This window comes from Paroedura picta, chromosome 13 (genome assembly GCF_049243985.1).
Source record: "Paroedura picta isolate Pp20150507F chromosome 13, Ppicta_v3.0, whole genome shotgun sequence".
Classification (NCBI taxonomy): Eukaryota; Metazoa; Chordata; class Lepidosauria; order Squamata; family Gekkonidae; genus Paroedura; species Paroedura picta.
The window spans coordinates 34,580,615-34,588,423 of record NC_135381.1 but is presented as its reverse complement, the minus strand read 5'-3'; the positions used below and the strand labels follow the sequence as shown (position 1 = coordinate 34,588,423).

At 51.6% G+C, this 7,809-nt stretch overlaps 1 protein-coding gene across 1 annotated transcript in view; it reads left to right on the top strand.

The window, feature by feature from the left end:
- The first annotated feature begins 3,465 nt into the window (after positions 1-3,465).
- The window catches only part of BCORL1 (BCL6 corepressor like 1), a 65,069-nt gene continuing 60,725 nt past the window's right edge, over positions 3,466-7,809 (top strand). The window contains exon 1 of the mRNA XM_077309180.1: positions 3,466-3,961. The gene's annotated coding sequence lies outside the window, so the exon portion shown is untranslated. The remainder of the gene's footprint in view (positions 3,962-7,809) is intronic.

Here is a 7,809-nt window from a genome sequence, read left to right as displayed (position 1 = left end):
GGGAGAAAATATGCTGAATATGCCTAGTTTGCTTTGTCTGGGCTTGCCTCTCTCCTTGCACATGGCAGTAACTGAACCCGGGAACTTCTTCATTGCAATGCATTTATAGCCCCTCTAGCCCACTGTAATGTTATCATATTTTTGTTCTGCTTCCCTCTAAGGATGAACAACATGGTTTCAAAGCAGCTGATAGCACTGTTCTCCTTCCTTCCATTTTATCCTCACAACAATCCTATGAGGTAGGTTAACCTGAGAGTGAGAAACCAGCCTGTGTTCACCTAGTGGGCTTCCATGGCAGAGCGTGGACTCTGACTTCCTGGCTGGGTCTTCCAGATTCTAGTGTGGCTCAGGAGCTTTAGAAGCTTATTATATCTTTTGGAAAAAAGCTTTGTTGTTAGTTGCGAAGTCATGTCCGACCCATTGCGACCCCATGGATAATGATCCTCCAGGCCTTCCTGTCCTCTACCATTCCCCGGAGTCCATTTAAGTTTGCACCGACTGCTTCAGCGACTCCATCCAGCCACCTCATTCTCTGTCGTCCCCTTCTTCTTTTGCCCTTGATCACTCCCAGCATTAGGCTCTTCTCCAGGGAGTCCTTCCTTCTCATGAGGTGGCCAAAGTATTTGAGTTTCATCTTCAGGATCCGGCCTTCTAAGGAGCAGTCAGGGCTCATCTCCTCTAGGACTGACCGGTTTGTTCGCCTTGCAGTCCAAAGGTCTCGCAAGAGTTTTCTCCAGCACCAGAGTTCAAAAGCCTCAATTTTTTGACGCTCAGAAAAAAGGTACTTTTCCTTATAGCTCAAAATGTAAGTTTGACAAAGTAGATAAAACTTCCTAAGATTTCAGAAGCCCAAGAAGGGGAGAGGGCAGAGTTGGGATTCCCCTTGCATAAGGAAAAGCAGACAAGTTTACAAAATTAATCAGGCATGAACAAATAGACTTGATTTATGTAATACATAGGCATTTAATCATTTTAAAAATACATAGTGCCCTGTGTGGATGAGAAAGGTTAATTCAGTTGACTTATATACTACTCCCCACTGTGACATCTCAGGGGGGTGTACATGGAGCAACAGAACTAGTACATTTAAACATGTATAACAATATCAACAAGAGCAAGCAAACAGCAGTCAAGACTTGAAACTTTGTGCACAAGGTAACAGATCTGGTCAGAGGGGAAGACAGCAGCTGGACAGCAGCTTTAGGTGGGGTGTGTGGAGTGTCAGAGTTGCCTGACTGAGGGCTGGGATTGTGGGAGGCCCCTGGTGCTGGTCTCACCCAAAAGCCTAGCGGAACAGCTCTGTTTTGCAGGCCCTATGGAACAACTTTTCAGTTCCTCATAAGTAGGCTAGTTATTCTATTGTTGCTGAGGCCACCCCTGTTTGGAGTTACAGCATGGCTGAACTTCCAGGTACAAAGGCCCAAATTGCACTGGAGCGTTTCATTGTAGAAACCTTTGGGGGGGGGGGGATGTCTTCATTAGTCGATAATGAAACCAGTACAGCAAATGGAAAACAGGCAACCAACCATGCTGGAATTTGGAGCAGATAGGAATTTGTACAAGGCAGTTAATGTCTATTTGGACATGCAATTTCTCCTGCTAGTGCAGCGAGGGGCTGTTTAAACACCAACTTTTTGTTCCTTCGAGGGCATCTCTGGACAGCAGAACACACTACTGGGGAATCCAAAAGCACATGCAACTGTTGACCCACTGTTGTGCTTGAGTCCCGGTCTTTTAAAAACCAAAAGCCTACTACATTCAAAATTACTAGTCATTCACATATGTATGCAAATCGTGCCGGATTCGAGGGGCTTCATTTCTTCCCTCGGGGGGAACTGTCTTCAGTGCCAGCTTTGGGTATCTCTCTGCTTAGAAATCAGGCATTTTTGAGGGCTGCTCTATACGGATTTTATGGAAGGCACTTCCCAGTAGGACGCCACAATCTGCCCCCTTCTGGTTTGCACGTCCATACATTAGAGCCTCTTGTGGCTCAGAGTGGTAAGGCAGTAGACATGCCGTCTGAAAGCTCTGCCCATGAGGCTGGGAGTTCAATCCCAGCAGCCGGCTCAAGGTCGACTCAGCCTTCCATCGAGGTGGGTAAAATGAGTACCCAGCCTGCTGCTGGGGGGTAAATGGTAATGACTGGGGAACGCACTGGCAAACCACCCCGTATTGAGTCTGCCATGAAAACGCTGGAGGGCGTCACCCCAAGGGTCAGACATGACCCGGTGCTTGCACAGGGGATACCTTTACCTTTACATTTGGGAACAGAAGTGTGGAAGATAGGCTGGGAAATGATTCATTTATAAATCTGCCACTCTTCTCTTAAAGGAGGGTCCAATATGCAGATCCTACGCAAGGATAATTATGTGACGCCCGTGACTTTTTGGGGCCTTACATCATTTGTACAGAACCAGGGTTATTCAAATCTGTTCTGGAATCATGGTGCTGTTCACAGTGATGTTATTCTTTTTTGTCTCTGTGTGCTGACATTTACAGCTGCCGCCAACAAGGTCAGTTTGGGGGGTGGAGGGAAACGTTGAACAATCTGACTGCTTTACGAAGCTTTCTTTAGGTGCCTCCTTGTAGTTCACTCCTTACAGCCTCTCTTCTCCCCCCCCCCACTGCCTCCGCCTATATTATTTCGATCTGTCAATTCAATTAACCCTTGCTGAATATCTGGAACCACATTTTAGATTCAAATGTTGTTCTGAAGTAGCACAATAAAATCAGAGTCCAGGAGCACCTTTAGGACCAACAAAGATTTATTCAAGGCGTGAGCTTTCGAGTGCTTGCACTCGAAAGCTCACGCCTTGAATAAATCTTTGTTGGTCTTAAAGGTGCTCCTGGACTCTGATTTTACAGAACCACAATTGTGCCTGGGAATGGGTGACCATTCTTCAATTCCACCGGGGCAGTTAGCTCCATATTCTCTCTTTCCCCCAAGGGCCCAGGGCTCGATGAACATGCACAAGGGAAGGGCTCCGCAAATGCACTCCGCCACTACCAATGCCGTGTGTGGCTCCCGGAGCACCGCTTGCAGGGCAGATGCGACGTATGCCTCTACTCCTTTTCGGAACCTCCGCGTTATCGTGGGGCTGAAACCCGCTCAAAGGCGCTTCGGGCGTCACGTGCGAAAGCGCCAGTCTCCTTTTTTTTTTTTGCTGCGTGCAAAAAGGGTGGCCAAACAAACAAAAAAACAGGGCTCCAGTCGAAGCGGTGCTAAATGCAGCGCTTGCAACCCTCCCCTCCGCCCCCGAGCTGCGAGTGCACGCGCCTTGTTCGCTCTCCCGGTCCGCCGTCGCCCGCGGGCGGAGGGAAGGGGAGGCGGCCGCCTGCAGCGCAGCCTTCCTGGCCTACTTTCCAAACGCAGCTTGGCGGAGCGGAGCCTGGGCAAAGCCTCGGCGCGGCGCAAGGGAGCCGCCGGCCCGCCTCGCTCACTCGCTCGTTCCTCGCCCGACGTGCTCACGAGCCTCCCAGGCCGTGCACGGGGAAGGAGCCCCCGGCCCCGCCGTTCCGTGGCTGCAGACACGTGTTTGCACGCCCAGCGCCTGCGTGGCTGCCCTCCGCGGCTTCTCGGTCTTCGCAACGCGGGCCAGGAAGGGCCGCTCCGAAGCCCCGTTTGGCGGCCGAGAACTTCTCTCGCCCGGCAGGAAGGAAGGCGCCTCCGGGGGACCGCGGCGGCCTGTACGGCAATCCCCATCTCCAGCCAACCCCGGGCAGCCCTTTCATACGTTACGTGTTCTTGCAACACGGAAAGTACCGAAAGTGACACATGCCGCGGCCTGGGCCACTTCCGAACGCAAGAGGACCCCATTATGTTTCGAAAGGCTTCCCGCGTGTTTTGTTGCGTGTAGAAAAAGTCACGTCTGAAAACGGGGACCCGCTGAACGTGTTCGGTGCCTGCGAAAGGACGATTCAGCCGCCCGGCCCTTTTGCTAAGTCGTAGCTGCAAGCTTCGGTGAGTCCCCTTTCCAGACGTCGCGCTGCTCTCGCAAATAAATCATAACCCGTGAGCGTAGTAGCTGAAAGAGGCTGGCCGCTTTGACTACACACGTGCGTGTTGTCGTGGACAGCTTCCTTAGGTTGTGGCTGTCGCAGCATGTTTACGGAGGGCTGGGCCAAGGCCGGGGGCGAAATTGGAGGGTGGAGCTGGGAGAGGAGAACCGATCGCGTCCCCTTCAAGGGACGGGGAATGCCCCCCCCCCCCCGCAAACAGACAGATTCCCTTCCCTGCATGGGAGGATTCCTAAACGTGGTCGTGTTTCGGTCGGTCGCTTTAGCCCAGTCGTGTTGCACGTGGAGATCGGGCTTCAGTGCAAATCGTACCATGCGACCCGTGTTGCATGCCCTTTCTCCTCATGGAAGTGCTCTCTATGGGTATATTGTAGGGGTAGGCAAACTGTGGCCCTCCAGATGTCCATGGACTACAATTCCCATGAGCCCCTGCCAGCGAATGCTGGCAGGGGCTCATGGGAATTGTAGTCTATGGACATCTGGAGGGCCACAGTTTGCCCGCCCCTGGTATATTGGGTAGATTTGGACGCCTTCAGGCCTACAAGCCTGAACTCCAAAAGTGTAAGGCAGGATCTAGAGGTTACCAGAACCTGTAGCCTAGAGCAGTGTATCGCTAAATTTCTGGAAAGGAGGCTCTCGAAAGCTGAGGTCTTTTAACACCTCCAGCATGCTGTGGTAGTTGGAGAAGAGGTCCCAAACCCTTTTCTGCCTGCAGGCATATTTGAAAGTCTGACACAGCGTGGTACACGCAGCAACAAAATGGCTGACACAATATAGTGTCACCAGCCATAAAATGATTGCCACAGCTTAACTTCAGTGAAAATGAAGAAGAGCTGCATTTTATTGGCCCCGTAGCTTAGAATCAAAGTAGCTTAGAATCGCCTTCCCTTCCTCTTCCCACAACAGATCCTGTGAGGTAAGTGAGGCTGAGAGAGCTCTGGGAGCTCTGGGAGAACTGTGACTGGCCCAGAGTTACTATTGTGTACGCGGGCGATCCTACAGAGGACCGAGCACATGGTCCACGGTAGGATCAGGTAGACCTGGATGCTAACTGTCTTGGCCACCGTCACAGCCAATCAGTTTAAAATAATCAAGGGTTGTGAGCCAATGGCTTGTCTCCATGGCCATCCCTACTGTTCTCTATCAGGGGTAGTCAAACTGCGGCCCTCCAGATGTCCATGGACTACAATTCCCCTGAGCCCCTGCCAGCAAATGCTGGCAGGGGCTCATGGGAATTGTAGTCCATGGACATCTGGAGGGCCGCAGTTTGACTACCCCTGCTCTATATGAATATATGTGCGGGTTTAGCGGAATTTTGGTACTTCCTGTATCATGTACTCCCATGATTACAGAGCTACAACGATGCCAGTGTCACGTGGTTGTTGAACCCACATATTTTACACTGGCAACAAGGATGAGATCACAATTCTAGCCAGCCGCACAAGTATATGATCTGCACTGGGATCCCTGCATTTATACCCTGCCTTCCAAGGAGGGACAAAGCCACTGCAATTTCACTGGTGCATAGGCCGCCTTTCCGAGGACTTTCCACCAGCTGAATCACACCCACTCGGTGTCCAGACCTCCAGGGTCCGGACTGTCCGACCCACTGAACAAGCGGCCGCAGAGCAGACTCAGTCAAGCGGAGAACAGCCTGGCCACTCAGGGCCACCTAGTGCCTTTTGATTTGAGCCAGCCAGCCAAATGGGAGGCGTACCTCCAAATGCTGAAATTCCACTTTGTGGCCAGCAACATCGTGGAACAGGACACCCAGCACGACACGTTTTTGAGCATGTGTAGGTTGGCCACGTTCGAGCCCGCCCGGGACCTGACTGCGCCCACCAGCCTCCAGACTGCCATGCTCACTGACCTGATCGCCTGGCGGAATGACTACCAAAGCCCAGCATTGTGGCCGGCCAGCACACTTTCTACAAGCGTGTCCAGAGGGGAGGTGAGACTGTGGCCGAGTTCGTGGCTTCCCTGCGGAGTGCCACGCGGCTCTGCAATTTCTGGGACACCAAGGAAATGCTGCACGACCTCCTGCTCTGTGGACTCTGAGACGCACGCACGCAGTGCCACCTCTTCACTCACAAGGACCCCACCTTTTAAACGGTCCTTGAAGACGCCCTGTCTGCCAAGACACAAGGGAGATGCGTGGCCATAGCCCTCGTACTGTGTCCCATCCGTGAGCGACTGCAGTCCGCCACAAGGCTGTCTCTTCCCCAGAGATCAGTGAAGATAACAAAGAGGTCAACCAAGTCTGGGCCTTCCGGCACCATTGGCCTGTGTCACCCCTGCACTGTGCCAACGCAGCCCACCATTCCTGCTTCACCAGCCCTGGCTGCAACCCCCGAGCTCCGTCTACAAGGCCTCACACAGCTCCCTGGTACCTGCAGGACTTTGTGCATCATCTGCTGAGTGACTTCTTAAGGGGGGGGGTGTTGTGTATGTGGACAATCCTACAGAGCAGAGGTAGTCAACCTGTGGCCCTCCAGTTGCTCATGGACTACAATTCCCATGAGCCCCTGTCAGCATTTTCTGGCAGGGGCTCATGGGAATTGTAGTCCATGAGCATCTGGAGGACCACAGGTTGATTACCCCTGCTACAGAGGATTGAACACATGGTCTGCAGGAAATTGAGTAGATCTGGACTCTAACTGTCTTGGCCACCCAGACACCTAATCAGTCTAAATTAATCAAGGGGTCTGAGCCAATGGCCTGCCGCCATGGCCAGCCCCATGGTTCTCTGTATGTCTATATGTTGGGGTTTTCTGGGAGGGTTAGGAGAGTGAAGTCTTGGTACTTCCTGTACCATGTACTCTCACAAATGTGGTTCTTGAACCCACATATTTAACAGTCACCCTGCTGGCTGCACGTGGTGGAGGAGTGGGGAATCAGTGGGTGTTCCAGTGGAGAGGTTGCTGTTCTCAACTGCCATATCTCACTGGCTTTTGATCTTTGAGCTGTAGTGACAGCTGCTGTCAAAGCAACGTTTAAAAAAATCTGTACAGGTAATCACATCTCCATTAGTCAGTCAGAAATCTTGCAGGGCAGAAGCCCTACCTGGTCTCGCCCATTTCCTAAAAAAAACCCTTGGCAGGCACCAGAAAAGGTATCTGGGTCCCATGGTGCCCTTTGCTACTCTGTTGGGAACCCTGGGTTAGGGCATCACACTAGGATCTCGGAGACCAAGACAGCCTTCCTTCTGCCATAGAAACTTGCTGGGTGATTGTGCCAGTCACACACTGTTAGTCTAACCCACCTTGCAGGACTGTTGTGAGTATATAACGGAGGAGAAATGATGTAAGCTTCTTTGGATCTCCCTTGGGGAGAAAGGCAGGGTATAAATGCAATGAATAAATGCAGTCTTTCAAAAAAATAATAAAGCTAGAGATGTTAGCTTCTGCATGCCGAGCAGATCTCCCAACCCTCCTTCAATAGCAGAGGAAATATGTTCCATTCATACCCAAGAGCTCCACGTCAAAAGACGTGTTTACTGCTTTTCTGAACTGAACTTTGTGTGAGTTATGGTTAGGTTGAAGCCATGGCTGCTGCAAATTCCAAGGATTCCCCTGAGCCCCTGAGCTTAGGTGAGCCCACGTTACTGGCGGGGTCACTTAAACACAGCAGGATGGTTCGAGAAACAGGACAGAGGGAAGGAAAAACAGGTTGTGTAGCTGGGGCAGGGCAAGATATACATTTCTCGCTTTTTAATATTTCGGGGACAAGATGGGGAAGGATTCAAGGTTCTTTGAAATGAATGGGAGTGCTCCCAGGCTGCTTTACTCATCC